Here is a 17,680-nt window from a genome sequence, read left to right as displayed (position 1 = left end):
ATGGGATTTAGTGATTTAGTCTGACCATTTTAATCCTATTACCCCACAGCTTAATCACTGGTATGTTTGGTATTTAGCACTGTGCTTAAGATGTTTGAGTATAAAGAAATGGTTTAGTTCTTTGATTTAGAGTTGGAGATGATTTCAGGGAAGAGGGAACATTTGTCCCCGCTTTAAGTTGCAGATGTATTTTGTTGTCTCATACCAGGCCTTTAGATGTGTCTAAATACTCCACAACAAAATGCAGAGACACTGGTTAATAAAGAGAGTCACCAGAATCCTGCACATGAAGGGATTGTGAGGTTCAAGAAAAACCTCTGCAGAAGAGACACCTTCATGCCAGACTGAAGTATGTGAGGGACAACCTGGAAAAAGATTATGAATACTGGAAGTGTGGCCTTTGGAAAGATGAGACAAAATTCGGGGTCTTTGGTGTCAGAGACGCTGCTTATGTTTGGAGAAAGAAGCCAGAGGCGTATAAAGAACATTGTCCCCAGAGTGAAACACAGTGATGGGACTATTATGCTGTGGGAATGCCTCAGGGCATCTGAAACCATGAATATCGTCAAGGTGGAATGAATCAAGAAAACTTCAAACAGTCACTGTAAAACTGGGTCTGGGTCATCAACACATCATAGAGACCCAAAATATGTCAGTATTAACCATTGCATTAAATAAATTCTTTAAAAAACACGTTTTTCCACTCGTCTTGTGCAGTACGTTAATAGTGTTGAAGATTCAGAATCATAAAATTCATTCATTTGTAAAAACTATTTTCTTTTCAAGACTTTCTGCATTTGCTTTAAAGTTACATTTTTTTCCTACAGTTGGATGCAAATTTGTCTCTTTATCCTCATGTCCTTTTGGTTCTGATGAAGGCTGTACTTGTTATATGAAAACCCAAAGTGCTTGGTTTTACTGATGTCACTGCATTCCTGGGTGAAAGAAATAAACTTGTTACATTTATTAGTTCAGACTAAATCAAGATCCTTGATATGAAAGTAGAACTTTCCACCAAATCCCCATATGAATTTGTGCAATTTGTTGCAAACTTGAAAGGGGTAAGAGTGTCTTGATCTCATCATTGTAGGAGTTGGCGATTCTCATTAAACTAAAAAATAAAGTAATAACTTTGACAAAAAAATTGGGTGTGGAATATGCTATAGACACTGAGAAAAGCAAAAACGACAGCAAATTGAAACAAATGTGAGAAAGATGAAAGACAGAGACGGGAACATAGACGGCGAGACAGAAGAATGAAGAGATGGAGGTTAAAGGTTAAGAGGAGGGAGGCGAGGGCAGCGCTGATCCCATCCAGCCACGGCTTTTGAAGTGTGCATGTGTGTGTATGTGTGTGTGTGTGATTCCTGTGTCTGTGAGTGTGAACATGATTATGTGTCAGTGTGTGCGATATCTGCTGTGTACACTGTGTGTGGTCCGTGCATGTATGCAGTCGTGTTTGTGCGTCTTATCTCCTGTGTACAATAAATCGCGATCGCCCGTTGAGTCTCTTGTAATCTCTGAGCTCCATTCCTGCTCCGGCTGATAAAGGTCTCAGTCTGCAGGATAAGCGTCTCTGGCTGAAGGGCTGTTATCCATGTGTGATATTAGTTGTGAAGAGAATTTGGTTTTCATGTGTGTTTTTGAAGCAAAGAACAAGAAAATAGCAAATTTTCTGTGTTGAGGGTCTGGTGTGCTATGTACCACCTATATATTTATATATATAAATATAATACTAGCATATAAAATATTAAGAAATAAAGCATAAACTGTCTTTAGACAGCAACTATTAATTTGTTTGCTCTGTTATGAGCAACGAGGCATTATTTCACTATTCTTTTCACTTCTAGTGGATCTCCTTGGTTTGAAGGACCTTCACAGGACAAACCTAAATAATGTTTAGATCCTTGTTCCACAAATGTCCTCCAAAGCGGGTAGTACTTTGTGAAGGTTCAGAGTCTTTAGGGGTTTCATTTCCTCCACTGAACACATCTGATTTGAAGGCTTATTGCTAGCATTTAAACATATATCCAACTACAGACGCATTATTTTGCTTGTTTGTGGTTGGTTCACAAGAACAAAGTCAAGCTTTGTTTAGTATATTTTCAAAGACAACAGTCATTGGGAATTTGTTAGTGGAAATTATTTTTGTCATCTTAAGGTCCTCTAGCTGTTTAAAGGAGATGAATTAGAAATTTTTTCTTTTTCAACCAGGAGACATATTTTGGGAGCTTGCTTTGTGCTTTTTCACTTGCTGGTTAGGTTCAGGCATCTAAAGTGCTTGGTTCGGGTTCTGAAAACATTGTGGTTTAGATTCAAATACACCCCTTTACCACTTAAGAATACCCAGTCCATTTAAATGCAACACTAAGGGATCATAAAAGAGTGTCTTTATGTAATGACTTGGAATTTACACCCATTTCACCATTGCTGCGCTCTGTGAGCCTGGCGCCAGTGCTGGCGAGCGCTTGTGTATGAATCTCTGAGACAAATGAACGAGAAAATTTAGGCTGCAAAAAAGTTCCTGAAACGGAAGCAGCAGAAGCACCTCAGACATGTGAACCAATAACAATGAATTATATTTCTTTTCAGCTGTAGTGACATTTCCATGAAGATGCAGGTCAAGTTACCATACAGTGGCTTGCAAAAGTATTTGGCCCCCTTGAACTTTTCATTCCACTTCTCACGTATACACCACTTTATATTGATCTTTCACGTGGAATTCCAATAAAATTGATTCATGTTTGTGGCTGTAATGTGACAAAATGTGGAAAAGTTCAAGGGGGCCGAATACACTGTGGTGTAAGGTTTATCTACATCATAGTATTAAGATATAAAAATTCATCCACTGTAAGTAGCACTATTGTATCTATGTGTTGCTTTGCTGGAGGAAACAATGGATGAGTCAGAATTGCATTATAGTAGAAAATGCGGTCAAGCTCATCCTCTTTGTATCTAATGACACATTTTTATCTTCTAGAAAGAAATTAAGACAGCTGAGGCCTTTTAGAGCATCTCATCAGATTTATCATCACACAGGCCTGAGACCTGCACAAAGTGCATCGGGTTACAGTTACAGTTTAGCAGCTTGCTTGATATGACCGCACAAATGCGCAAAGGCACAATTAGCTCTATTTCTTTGTCACAATATTAGGGACAAAGATGAACTCCAAACATGATGTAAATGTATACATTTGATTTGACCAGACTGCATTAAATTTAACATTTTGTGCAACAAAATGACAAATTTTTTTACATGCAATCAAATTTCTTAAAGTCAGCATTTCAGGCTTTCTGGGTGTGTTAAGGACTTCTTGAATTATGTTCCTACATTAATATCTTCAATGTGACACGTTTGGGTTCACATAAACTATAAACACACTCAGGCAAACACGTCTACATGTCTGCTACAAACAAACAGAAACTCCTTATCACTGCAGTACAATCTGTTCAATTTGTGGTTTGTAGTTGCTTAACTCCTGATATCTGAGTGTGTGTGTGTGTGTGTGTGTGTGTGTGTGTGTGTGTGTGTGTGTGTGTGTGTGTGTGTGTGTGTGTGTGTGTGTGTGTGTGTGTACACGTGTTTCAGTGTAACCTTCATTGACCTGGCATCAATGGAAAACTGTTGGGGTCACTGAATGTTTGTTTATCACGTTTGAACCTAAAAAAACAAAAAAACAACAACTGTATTTACATTAGAGTTAAAATATGCGACACTGCTGCTCAGGGGTTCCCTGGTGAGCGTGTGTTAGAAGAGTGCAGAAAGAGCAGATGGATAATTTTGGCATCTGTGGTGTCATCACCTTGTCTAACTTTCCACATGACAAACACTATGGATTTGAAATAGAGGTGCTGGTGGGTTTTTCTACTGGGTGTGAGTGCAGCATTAGACTCAGCGGGCAGCATATCTGCTGACTGACTTCCTTCTCCATTTGTCTGATTAGTCAGCAAGGGTCCAGCTTGCGCTGTGTTACTCTGACAGCAAATCCAGCTTCCATTCAGCCACATAAACTGTTGATGCTGCTAATGCGAAAGCTCCAGGCTCCAGCTTTACTGACAATCATGTTTTTAGGTGCTGCTAAGCAAGGCCAGTGTTACTTGGCTTCTCATTACAATAAGCAAATGCTTAACTTTATGAACACATAAGAAGGCAAGATGCAGGATGCTTGGAGGTCTACTCTGCTCGAAAAGAAATTAGGGGAACACTTGATCGGTGCACTATACGCCAGGTCAGTTATATTTCAGGGATATTACACAGATCATGTTATGTAAACAATTATGAATCCATTTCACCTGTTTTTAAAGAGGCGTGTAACAGCTTATAACAACTTAAAAGATCAGCTGTTGTGTATGTGCTATCAAGAGTTGTTCAGATTTCTATAATTCCATGTTTTCCCTACAGCACATGTTACCCTTTTCAGCGTGTTCTTTCTCAACCTGTGGAGAGACTTCATCAGGATGTGTGAACGCAGGCCAATACCATGCAGCTCAACAAGCAGCTAACGGACTTTTGGACCTCACGCAACCCTCATGGAGACTGTTTCTGACACTTTGGACAAGAACGTGCAAATGAGTAGCCCACTGGAGGTCATTTTGTAGGACGGTACTCCTTATGTTCGTCCTTGCAAAAAGGAGCAGAGGTCAGTCCTGCTGTTGGGTTTGTGTCCTTCTATGTCCCTGTCCAGCTTACCACACTCTTTATAGTGTACTGGAAGACACAGCAAACAATTTGATGGAACATCGGATTGTCTCGTTGTTGTCTCTCCAGTTGTCTCTCCAGGACACTGTTATTGCTTTAATTTGCATCAAAACAGCTAAAATGTATTCACAATAGTTTCTGCTTCCTAAAAGGACAGACTGATATCCATTAGGTTTAACGGGCTTTGTGTTATACTGTGATGATCAAGTGTTCCCTTTATTTTTTGGGCAATGGACATGTTGTTTCCCATGAGGTGAATGTGTCAGACCAGCAATTATGGGTCTTTTTAAAAGAGCTGTTTAAATTTCTCTAAATCATCCATCTTTCCCTAAAGCACATATTCTCCATTCCAGTAAGCTCGTTCTGAAGCTATTTACATAAAATCAACATTTTTTATAACTGTCTCCCAATGAAGGAATTTTTTACCCTAAGTAATGGCTGCAGCTGTAGAAAGACTTCCGTTAGGAAGTTTCAGAAGGGTAAGAATGTGCCATCAGCTTTAGCGCTGCTTGTTAGTAACAGAGAAAGGATTGTTTGCAAAAATGTCACTTTTTTTTCAAGAGATTTTAGTTGCTTGAGCAACCAGCATCAGTCAACTTTGAGAGTGTTGCTGTGCTAACACAGTGCTCACAGCATCAGCTTGCAGAGCCGAGAACCTTTCATAAAGAATGACCTTCCTGCTACTGAAATGTATTACAAAGTTCATTTTTCTTTCTTGCAAAACTTTTCTATTGTCTTATTTTTCTCTGGGTAAGTGAACTAGAAAACAATATTTAAAGTTGCCCTGCATGACGTGGAAATATAAAACCAAGTCAATTAACTGAACTTAAGAAAGTTCAGTCAATAAAACTTAACATGCAAACTTTTAAAAGCAGTCGGGTTGTTATTCTACTCAGTATGTGAAACCAGTTCAGCTCAGATGAAAGATGAAGTTTCCTGAAGTCAGTTGATGAATAAGCAATATAAAAAATAAGGACAGAGGAAACCAAACAGAAGTTTATTGTTCCTGCCAACTGTTGTTCCCAATGTACTTGAGTATCTAACGCATTATCTGATTCCAGTCAGTAATTTTCTGTAATTTTATCTCAACAGGATGTCGAGCTTGCATCAGCTTTTCTTCTGTGGTTTATAAACAGAGCAATTTCTTTTCTTCCCCTTTATTTCTTATTGTTTTCTCCAGTTTCACACGCCTCACAAACCACAGTTTTCCTGAAATGTCAGAGATCTTCTGTTCAAGTAAGGAAAATCATACGTTTGAAGAGACCAGCTGTGATTGTGCTCCACCGTGCCAACTGTGACCCACATCCTCATCTGTTACTGCGTTTTAAACAGAAAGCACAACATCTTCAGGATACATTTTCAGCAAATTCCGGTCTGTATTTGTTAAATAAACAGCAGCTATCATCGGTTGGCAAAGTTCAATAATCAAAGGATCATATTTGTTATGAAGGGACTAAGACTCCACAAGGAGACAAAAAAAGTCTCATCGGCAAAATAAACTACACTGTTGTCAACATCTGTCTCGCCCTTCTTTACTCGTCATCTGTATAACCTTCTCTCATCTCGAGCAGCCTAAATATTTAAGGCTGTCAGTCCCAAAAATGGTATCATATCAACTCCAAACAGCCTCCCAGTTTTCAAAGTCTCCTGGTTACCTGAGAGATATAAACTAACAAATTCTCAATGGGATAAAGAATTTTTTTGACGGGCAGAAATTCAAAGAAGAAGAGAGAAATGTTTGACTAAGTTTTTCAACGTTTGGTTTAGTTTGAGGAGTTGTGTCTCTGTTATCGCCTGCTTTCTATTTGGTTCGGGAAAGCTTCGGCGACAGCAGTCCCAAATTGTTTAAATCCTAATGCCCCAAATCTGTTGTAAAATTAAAACTGGAAATATAAACATAAATATTTCATTTAATTGACTGGATTAATCTTTATGGCTAACAGATGTTTACTCGCAGAAGGTGCCCTTTGCCAAAAGTACTTCGAATTAGCATTTAAACGTGATGCCAACAGATCGTGAGAGGCTTGTTTAGCTATTGCCACATCTTGCTACTTCACAGAGTGACCAAACAACACCTTGGAGAGCAGAGCAGTGTTTGATGCTCTCTGAAAGACAATAGGTTGAGTATATCTGAACAACGTGGAACTCCAGGCAGACCTGTGTTTAATGCATCTGACACACTAAAACAGTACAATATGATGCACTGACAGAGGAGCTCAGCTCAAAGCTCAAGTGTCAGGGCTGTAAACCATTTGCAATTTGAATGCTGCTGCTTTTAGTTTGAATAATGCTGTCTCTGTTTTTTATTGTAGTAGTTTTTAATAGTCTGCAGCACTTTGTGGTCATTAGTTTTAAGCGCTCTGCAGGTAGGCCGTTTATGATCTACGTCTTCCTTCTTGTGCCTTTAGTGTCTTAAACCTTAAATGGGACAAAACTTGGACTTCTTTATGGGACTTCTGCAGTAACACTCTGATCAATAAACACACAAGAGTCATGGAGCAAATCCTCCGTTTATCACGGGTTAAAGTTTAACTGTTTGCAGCAGCACTGAACCCTGGACTACATGTAACTGGCTGTTGTCATTTTATGTTTAGTTCAGTGTTTGTTGGTCGACTTTATCTACTTTATCTACTGACCTCCGGAAGTATTTGTAATTCCGTCTAGATACACAGTGTACGATAAGGCCAGGAAGAGAGTGTGGACACAGGATGTTGAGTTAACACTGGGACAACAGCAGAGCTGCTTATCGCACAGAGAAGCAGCCGCAATACAACAGCCAGCCACGTGGATCCACAGTGGTGTCTGAAGTTTGTTGAACAGCTGTCTGAAATTTGCATACACTCATCATGGGCATGAAAGTCATGGTCATTTGGGGCTTTTAAATGACTTCTTTGGACTGTTATTTTTCCAGAGTGAAATAATTGCACAGCATACATCTTTAATGGCTTCAAACAACAAGAATTGAGTTTTAATTTATTTTGGATTTTCTCTCATTCAAACAGGGTCAAAATTATACTTACAGGCTCAAATATATACATGCACTCAATAAGTGCTGCTCAAAACAATGTCTTTTAACTTGACAAGGCTGAAGTCTATTAACCGCTAGTTAGTGATCATAATGGACTGCAGCTGGCAGTTTCTCTTTGCAGTATAAAAAGGATTTGTTTGACGGCACCTATTGGACTGACAAATACTCAGAACAATGGGAAAATCCAAGGAACTCAGTGAAGCTCTAAGAAGGAGAACTGCAAATTTACACAAACTGAGAAGGTCTCTTGGAGCCATTTCTAAACAACTCCAGATTCAAACTGTGTGCAAGTACAAGTCATTCAGATGTGTCACAACTTTGCAGAGGTCTTGAAAAAAGCCAAATTGTCACATTAGAGGAAATTTGTTAGGATGTTTAGGAACAACACAGGAATTACTGAAGCTCAAGCTCCTGTAAACTGCAGGAACAACAGCATCACCGCCCACAGTAAAGCCAGTTTTATACCACCAAGAAAGAAGCCCCTGCTCCAAAATCAACACCTTCAAGCTCAACTAACATTTGCTTTATGTTTTATGGTCAGACAAGACAGAGATTGAGCTATTTGACCACACAAGAGCTATGCTTGGAGGAATTAAGGCGGGGCTTTTAAACCTAAGAACACAGTACCAGCTGCCAAGCACGCTGGTAGTAGCGTCATGCTCTGGAGCTGTTTTGCTGTCAGCGGTACATTGCACACAGTAGATGGAATAATGAAGGAAGATAACTACCTCTAAATTCCTCAACTTCACCTACTCAAATCAACAGCTAGACCAGCAACAGCTAAACCAGCTAGACCAGGGGTGTCGAACTGTCCTGCAGGTTTTAGATCTCACCCTGGGTCAAAACACCTGAATCAAATGATTAGTTCATTACCAGGGGTCTGGAGAACTTCAAGACATGTTGAGGAGGTAATTTATCCATTTAAATCAGCTGTGTTGGATCAAGACACATCTAAAACCTGCAGGACACCGGCCCTCGAGGCCTGGAGTTCGACACCAGTGAGCTAGACGGTTGGAACTCGAACATAGTTTGGTGCTTTCCAAACCCCTGACATCAACCCTATTAAAAATTTGTGAACTGTGCTTAAAAGCACCCAATTCTGCCAAGAGTAGTGATCAAATATTGATCCAGAATTATGCCAGAATCTTGGTGATAGATACCAAAAGCATCTGGCCAAGGTGCAACTTGCTAAGGGACATTAAACCAAATGATGAGTGAGTCTTCTGAGCAAGCCTGTTTATGGTGTTGGACTTTTGAATAATACTCACAGGAATAAAACAATTCACTTACACAAAAGAAGCTTGGTTAAGAAATAGGACCTTCATGGTTATGGTCAAACATAACAGTAAAGCTGGATGGTTTGTGGTAATATGATGAAATATCTATATTTTGAAATATACTGCACTTAACCTCATAAGACCCAAACTCTTCCACTGCATGCATTTTTAATTGTGTGGATGCTTTAAGCATCCACACTATTGAGTTCCTTCTTGGTGTTTCCGTACACTTTTCACCGTGGATCTACTTCCACAATTTTCAGCCGATTTTCACCGTTCAAATTTTAAACTACTCTGCTATTTCTGCTAATGATGGCTATGTCTTTTGGTATTTTTCACTATTATACTTTTTAAAATATTAAGCTTTTTTCCTTTAATTTGAAATGAATGGGAAACTTCTGCAATTCTGCTAAAATTTGCTTGTTTTTGAAACTTAACTACTTCCTCATATTTTCACGTAGAACAACCATTCAAACTTTAAAATGTTCTCAAATTATTGGGCTATTCAGGTATGATTCAGCTTTTTCAAATCTTTTACCGTTTTACTTTTATGCCTCCTAAAGTTTTGAGTTGCAAAATTGTGATTTTTCACAAAATACATGCGTTGTTATGGTTGCTATGCACTTGGCTTCCAGTGTGCCACTGAAGGTTTCGCAGTTTTCTCTTCATGTCCGAACAACTTCTTGCTACTTGCTCAAATTTCACTCAACTTCCACATATTATACATCAAAACGTAGGTATTTTTGCTGGCTTTCTGAAAATGTCACTATCATTGTTGTGGAATTTATAGAATTTTGGCAAATCTCCTCAGACCAACAGAAAGTCGGAAAACTCTCCATAGAAAGTCAATGGAGAGTTTGTTCAAAATCACCGCTTGATTTCTGTAATGAGAGGCATTTTCGAATCGTCATATCTCCTTAACGAAGCGAAGTTAAGACATGAGGCTTGTCCCAGTATATCTTCAGACACTCCTGACGCTCACAATTCAAGAATTTCTTTCTCACCTATTACCGTTCTGAAATGAGTTAGACTTGTTTGAGGGTAGGAAATTCGTCCTTCGCTCAGATTTCTTCAGATTTCAAACTCTGGAAATGAACCACTTTTTTCTCTCGTCATATCTTTTTAATGGATTTCCACAGAGACCGGAAAATTTCCATGATTGTTTACCAAAGCCTGCTGTCTCTTATGGTGAAAGAATGATATTGATACTCCAAATAGATTTAGAGTTAGAAAGCGTTGTTTGAGGGCAAGTCAAGGCAGTTTTTGCTTTGCTCTACTCTGTTATGGTGCATTAGAAGTCAAATATCTTTAATAATTCATATTTTAATGATAAATTGTCAACACTTTAAGATTCCCCCATCTCTTCTGAACAAAACGGTGTAAGAATGACCGTTCTAGCCCCTACGGTTAGGAAATTATGGTCATTTGTTTGAGGGGAGTCGTCATTATGAGAAATAGACTGCAAAAATCCTGTCTCTCTCTGTGCTGTGTGCACCTGTTTTGGCGGGAAAAAGTGCACAGCCTCTCTGATTGGTGGATTCAAATTCAGCAGCTTGCTTCTCTCTCCTGTGTGTGTGTGTGTGTGTGTGTGTGTGTGTGTGTGTGTGTGTGTGTGTGTGCGCATGAGAGAGAGAGAGAGAGAGAGAGAGAGAGAGAGACCCTCTTTAGGGCAGCATCTCATTGTTGGAAAAAAATATAATATATTCAGACTGGTTGACTGGCATAGACCCTCTGTGTGTATGGGCAGAAATCTGTGCCATCAGAAACTGAATTTGCTTTGAAACGGCATTTTATCCTTTAAAAATTCAGCTCTCGAATAATTTCAGTTTCACTTCTCACCATTCAGTTTCAGTTCTACAATTCAATTTCAGTTCCGGTTCAAGCGCAGATTAATAGAACTACGTTTTACTAGCGGACCGAAAGTGTTACTGACGGGAATCTACAGCATGTTGAGCTGAATTAAGACTTCAGAAGTCATTCGTCATGTCGAATGACCAGCGGATAAACTCTCAGGTTGGTAATAAATGTATTACATGTATAAGAACAAGCGTCATGTTAACAAATGATAGCCGTAAGGTAACTTTTGTGCTTATTGTAGCTGTTAGCTAAAAACGGTAATTTAGCGTAGTTTGCCCTGAATTCAGCTTTGACAAACAAATATGATCGACTGTTTCTAGTAGAATTCCAAGGTTGTCATCTTGTACCCTCTCAGAGTACCCCCTCTGTATGCTTGCAGAGACCCCTACAGTAGGGAAACATGCAAAACGGTGTCCAAACCTTTGTATTTTAGCTCTATTTATGTCTTACACAGCATCCCAACTCTGTAGCTAACTTAATAACTTTAGCTAAAGTGAATAGTTAGTCTAATTCATTAGTGCAGCATTACTGGATCACCTCTGTTTGAAGTGATATAATGTGATATACAACTATCACTGAAACAGCAAACTTTGTAAATAAGCAAACAACACTTCTCATTCTCTAAACGTTTGGCCACAGCTGTAGATTACACTATCAGTGCTTGTTCACTCTTGACAATAATTACATTTCTAAATTCTCTTTGTGCATTTACAGGTAAACAATATCTAATATTTTATCTAAATGACTGCTTTGTCTTTTAAAAAGGGTGAAGAGCCTGAGGCCGGTGACAGTCCAGTTCTACTCTAAGTACATCCTTACAGTGGATCTCAGGACAAGGCCACATTCTTGTCCTGCCAGAAGAGAAGAGAAACTTCAGAGTCTTCATGCAGTTCAACCACACCTGTCATATTCCATATGACAGGGGTCTCAAACTCCAGTCCTCGAGGGCCGGTGTCATGCAACTTTTCCATGCCCTCGAGGACTGGAGTTTGAGACACCTGCCGTATGGTGTTCATGCTGTTTTCTACCACACAGTTACAGCATGTCTGACTGCCTGTTCAGCATATGCAAAATATATGATGAGTTTAAGCATGTGATGACTAAGGCCTTCCATTATGGTGTTTGTCATCACATGTCACAGACATCTGGATGATCATTTGGAATAAACAAAAAACTTGTTACTTCATCTTTTATCTTTATTATTATTATTGTTCTTATTTTACACTTTTCATTGTTAGGCATTAGGTTTATTTGTAGTAGTCCTTTCCAACGTCTTTCCCTCTTCCATGTTACTGTGTCAGCTTGTCAGGATCTATTTGGGTTTGGAAGTGGAACAGAAAGTAAAGAAATCCAAAGTGCCATTAAAACCAGGAGACGTTCTTATATTTCAGAAGAAGGGATTAATTCTAAAGAAATGACCACAATGCCATATTTTATTTAGGAACCCGAGAGAGCACTTTGCAAAATAACACATTCTTATAATTTCACCCTCAGATGAGCCAAGCTACAACTGTCAGGGAAGGTGGTGTAGGTACAGAGCATATGAGAGTGGTTAAGTTAATGTTTCTTGTCTAGATGAAGGCACAACACGGATCAATGGCAAGGCGTAGAGATTCAGTATCTACAGTCTTCAGTGGACACTCCATTTCTGGCACAAAACACCTGTAAAAGATGGTCGATTTAGGAGGTGACCCGACAACTTCAGCCTGTCAAACATATTAATGGAGCAGTATGCTTTAAAAAAAAAAAAAAAAAAAAAATCAAATTAAGCATGCATTCAGTACCCTAAGAATTATTATGGTAGTTAAACACAGTGATAGTTGTATATCACTTCAAACAGAGGTGATCCAGTAATGCTGCACTAATGAATTAGACTAACTATTCACTTTAGCTAAAGTTATTAAGTTAGCTACAGAGTTGGGATGCTGTGCAAGACATAAATAGAGCTAAAACACAAAGGTTTGGACACTGTTTTGCATGTTTCCCTACTGTAGGGGTCTCTGCAAGCATACAGAGGGGGTACTCTGAGAGGGTACAAGATGACAACCTTGGAATTCTACTAGAAACAGTCGATCATATTTGTTTGTCAAAGCTGAATTCAGGGCAAACTACGCTAAATTACCGTTTTTAGCTAGCAGCTACAATAAGCACAAAAGTTACCTTACGGCTATCATTTGTTAACATGACGCTTGTTCTTATACATGTAATACATTTATTACCAACCTGAGAGTTTATCCGCTGGTCATTCGACATGACGAATGACTTCTGAAGTCTTAATTCAGCTCAACATGCTGTAGATTCCCGTCAGTAACACTTTCGGTCCGCTAGTAAAACGTAGTTCTATTAATCAGTGCTTGAACCGGAACCGGATGTAAGTTCCAAAAAACTGAATTTTGGAACTGAAATTGAATTGTAGAACTGAAACTGAATGGTGAGAAGTGAAACTGAAATTATTCGAGAGCTGAATTTTTAAAGGATAAAATTCAGTTTCAAAGCAAATCAATTCATTTTCAAAATATAAATTCAATTTCAATTTAGACTAATTCAAATTCAGTTTTCAAAAGCATTTATTCAAGTTACAATTCAGATTCAATCTGAGCAATTCAAATTCAAATTGAACTTATTCAAATTCAGTTTCTGATGGCACAGATTTCTGCCCATACATGTGTCTCTCTCTCTGTGCATTTGTGTATACATATTTGATTTTGTGTGTATCTGTTGGCTGTTCCTTCTTGTTTTTTAAATTTATTTTTATTTATTTATTTATTTTCACAGGTGAACAATAATTAGTTTTGAGGGAACTTAACCATGTTCCGTTTTTTTTTTTTCAGCTTGTCATCTTACTTTTCTAGTATTTTCACTTAAGTTATTACTATTCTGCTCAATCATAGTATTTGTTCTAAATCATTGTTATTATGCTATATTGGAGTATTTCTGCTAAATCACACTATTTCTACTATATTATATTTTTCTTTCTAAATACAGCATTTCTGCTATATAATTGTATTTCTGCTATGTTATAATATTTGTGCTAAACCAGAGTATTTGTGCTAAAACATAGTATTGATTTAAAATTACAATATTCATAGTTCATCACAGTGTCTCTGGTAAATCACAGTATTTCTGCTCTGTTGTACTATTTTTCTAAATCATAGTGTTTCTGTAATGCTTAAGTATTTTTGGCTAAATATATTCTTTCTGTTATCTTATACTATTTCTCCTAAATTATTGTATTTTTGAGAAGTTATCATGTTTCTGGTAAGTTACAACAAGTTCTGCTATGCTATTGTATTTCTGCCAAGTATTATGTTTCCTCTAAGATATTGCAGTTCTGCTAAGTTATTCCATTTTAGCAAAGTTCCTTTGCTTCTGCAAAGTTTTTACAATTTCTGCAACTTTTCAGCTTTTTCAGCTAGTTTTTGCAGACAGCTTCAGCTTTAAAGCATCCACACAGCATTTTCGCAGGAAATGCAAATTTTTCTAGTTTCTCTTTGATATTTGGGCTGATTGGGACCTGATGAATGTAAAAACAAAGAATCACCAGATTTTTTTTTTTTACCCTATTTTTGTTTCTAAGAAAAATGAGAGCCACATATGAGGATGTTCATTTTACATTTCGATAGAACAGTAGCAGTACAATGTCCTCGTAAGTGGATATTAGACCCTTGTAGAGCAAAATTGAATATTTTGGTCTAAATAACCCAAAATGTGATGTCCACATATGTGAACGCCAGGTCCTAGGAGGTTAAGCCCAGTAGCCACAGTAGATATTTGTAAGTACACGCAGTGGAAACGTGTCCTTTCTGGGAGGTCGCGGTGACATTTATTTCAGATGGTCAAATTGTTTTTTTTTCCCCAGTTGTGCAAGTTGAGTTTAACAAAACCACGTATTTTGCAAACCTGTCATTATATTGCCATCAAATTTTGTCCGTTTCTGTCAGCAACTGCATTGAGAAATCAGAATATGTCATTTTTGTTTTTATTACATTGTTCTCCCAAGTCTTGGCAACCAGGGAACAACAAAAATAATCTTTCTAATTGACATACATCAAAAAATATTCACATTTTTTCCAATAATTTTGCTTTCCCTTTTTCCAGTATATACACAGTTAGGGTTGATTTAGAGTAAAGTTTATCTCCCATGATGATTTACACCTCAGATGGTTAACAGCATGACAACTGCATAAACTGTTAAACTTTAAACTGGATCCATTTAAACATGACATTGACGTGCATTCAGATTTATACGGTCACATGATGAAAGAAACGAGTATATAAAAAGAAAGAGATCGTTATTGTACTATAATGATTGTTGCATATGTTGTATGTCTGCTCCCTAATTCCTCCTACACATATTTTCAATCTGGATAAAACTTACTATATATACTGCCAAGAGCACCAGGGGTTATCAACATCTATACAGCTTTCGGGAATTATTTTATAACACTCACTTCCTCACAAATTATATATATTATGTGTAACAGCTGATCTCAAAATGAACAGTGACATTACGCTTACGTTACGTGTAAGGTGTCAGGTTTACGTGTACGTTACATGTGTGTTGTAAATACATTTTGCTAAATGCATTTTAGTGAAGTGGCACTTTGGCATCACTGGAATCTGCTGCCTTGCATTTCTTTAAGTAAGTATTTATTAAACAGTGCTGCTAATACTACCTACCTATCAATATGTATATTCAGTTCGATTCAGTTTTATTCATACAGCGCCAAATAACAACAACAGTCACCTCAAGGTGCTTTATATTGTGGCGTAGATCCTACAATAATACATACAGAGAAAAAGCCATCAATCATACGACCCCTGTGAGCAAGCACTTTGGCGACAGTGGGAAGGAAAAACTCCCTTTTAACAGGAAGAATCTTCCAGCAAAACCAGGCTCAGGGAGGGGCGGCCATCTGTCACTGGTTGGGGACAGAGGAGGAAGACAGGATTAAAAAAAGCTGTGGAAGAGAGACAGAGATAATAACAAGTTTGATTCAATGCAGAGAGGTCTATTAACACATAAGAAAGGTGACTGAAGAAGAAATACTCAATGCATCATGGGGGTCAAAGGAGCTTGTAAAGAAAAGCGTCTGGGCTTCTGTAAGTTGCTTGAAGACGTTTCACCTCTCATCCAAGAAGCTTCTTCAGTTCTGAACTGAACTGAACTGAAATGAAGAAGCTTCTCGGATGAGAGGTGAAACGTCTTCAAGCAACTTAAAGAAGTCCAGACGCTTTTCTTTACAAGCTCCTTTGACTACGATGACCTGGATGACTGAGAACCTTCACAGACACAATGCATCATGGGAATCCCCCAGAAGCCTACACCTATTGCAGCATAACTAAGGGAGGATTCAGGGTCACCTGATCCAGCCCAAACTATATGCTTTAACAAAAAATAAAGTTTTAAGCCTAATCTTAAAAGTAGAGATAGTGTCTGTCTCCAGAATCCAAACTGGAAGCTGGTTCCATAGAAGAGGGGCCTGAAAGCTGAAGGCTCTGCCTCCCTGTGTGAGGAGCAGGATTTTGAATTCAATTCTGGATTTAACAGGGAGCCAATGACATAATAAGGATAAAAATAATAACATGATAAGATAACATACACATCTATGTTTTCATGTATGAGTGATTAAAACAAGTGCTCCAGGCCTGGCAAAAATGTCCTTAGTGCTCAGTGTACCACGCTTTCTATCCTTTAGCTCTAATTGCGTTGTACAAAAATTGCTTTTTTTTCTTTTAGTACAAAAATATTTGTACAACATAAAACATTAACTTTATAGTTTGCAACAAAAACCAAAGTACAAAATACAAAATAGTCTCTGGCTTTTTGACAAATGGGAGAAGTTGTGTTTGTTTTGCAGTCCGGGGGTTTTCTGTTTTCTTACAGTAATAGTTCCCCAATGGAAGGCAATACAAAAGTAACATTATGGCCAGACACAGAAACTCATTAAACCCCTTAAACCCAATTCCCACTACTTCAGTAAATAATAAAATTACACACAAGTGCTAAAGTACAGCATGAACCTTACTTTGACCCATCTGATGACCTGAAAAATACATAAACACGTGACAGTGTCTACATATGAAAAGCGCAGCAGCTGGAAATACCTCAGTTTCTCAGTTTTTTTTCATTTAAGGTAAAAAAATTTCCAGCTGAAGGAATGTCATTTAAGGTGTTTTTACTGCTTTTTAATGTCAAGATGGATCAGATCTGACCTGGATTATGTAAGGCGTAAAAACAATACTTTTCGCCATCTATGTTCAAAACATAGAGTACGTTGGAGACAGAGCAATGATTGGACTGGAACAGTTTGCAACAGAGCAGATCAGGTAACATCAGAAGAGCCCAAGGTCAGAGACAGCCCTAAACTGTAGAAGCCCCCCCGTGATACAGTTCCACGTCTACAGTTACACAGAGTCTTAGTGTGTTTAAAATTTGCAGCAGCGCTAAATACAAGCATAAAACACATAAAATGCTGCTCCTTTGTCTCTTCTTTCTGTCATTAAATAAAATACTCCCAACAGATTGGGTCACCATGTAGACTTAATGTGGCTATGCACATAAAAAGCTTACATAGTGACATTGTTAGAGATGTGGGGGTGGTGGTGGTGAGAGGCAGCATCCTGAGCTGAACATGCAGACAGGAGGGGTCCCATAACTCTGGATTTCCCTCCGCCCGTCTCCGTTGCTGCCGACTGGCCCTCGTTATTTATTGCTCTGTAATTTCTACAGACTAATTGATTTGGCGCGGCTTTCAGGCTGCAGGGAGACAGGAAACCAGGCATCCAAGAGGTTAAAAAAGAGAAAGGGGTTTGTGT

The sequence above is a fragment of the Copadichromis virginalis genome, linkage group LG10 (genome assembly GCF_057382275.1).
Source record: "Copadichromis virginalis isolate Kocher_CV1m ecotype Utaka linkage group LG10, C_Virginalis_male_GT1.1, whole genome shotgun sequence".
In the NCBI taxonomy this organism is placed as follows: domain Eukaryota; kingdom Metazoa; phylum Chordata; class Actinopteri; order Cichliformes; family Cichlidae; genus Copadichromis; species Copadichromis virginalis.
This window is presented reverse-complemented; position numbering follows the sequence as displayed.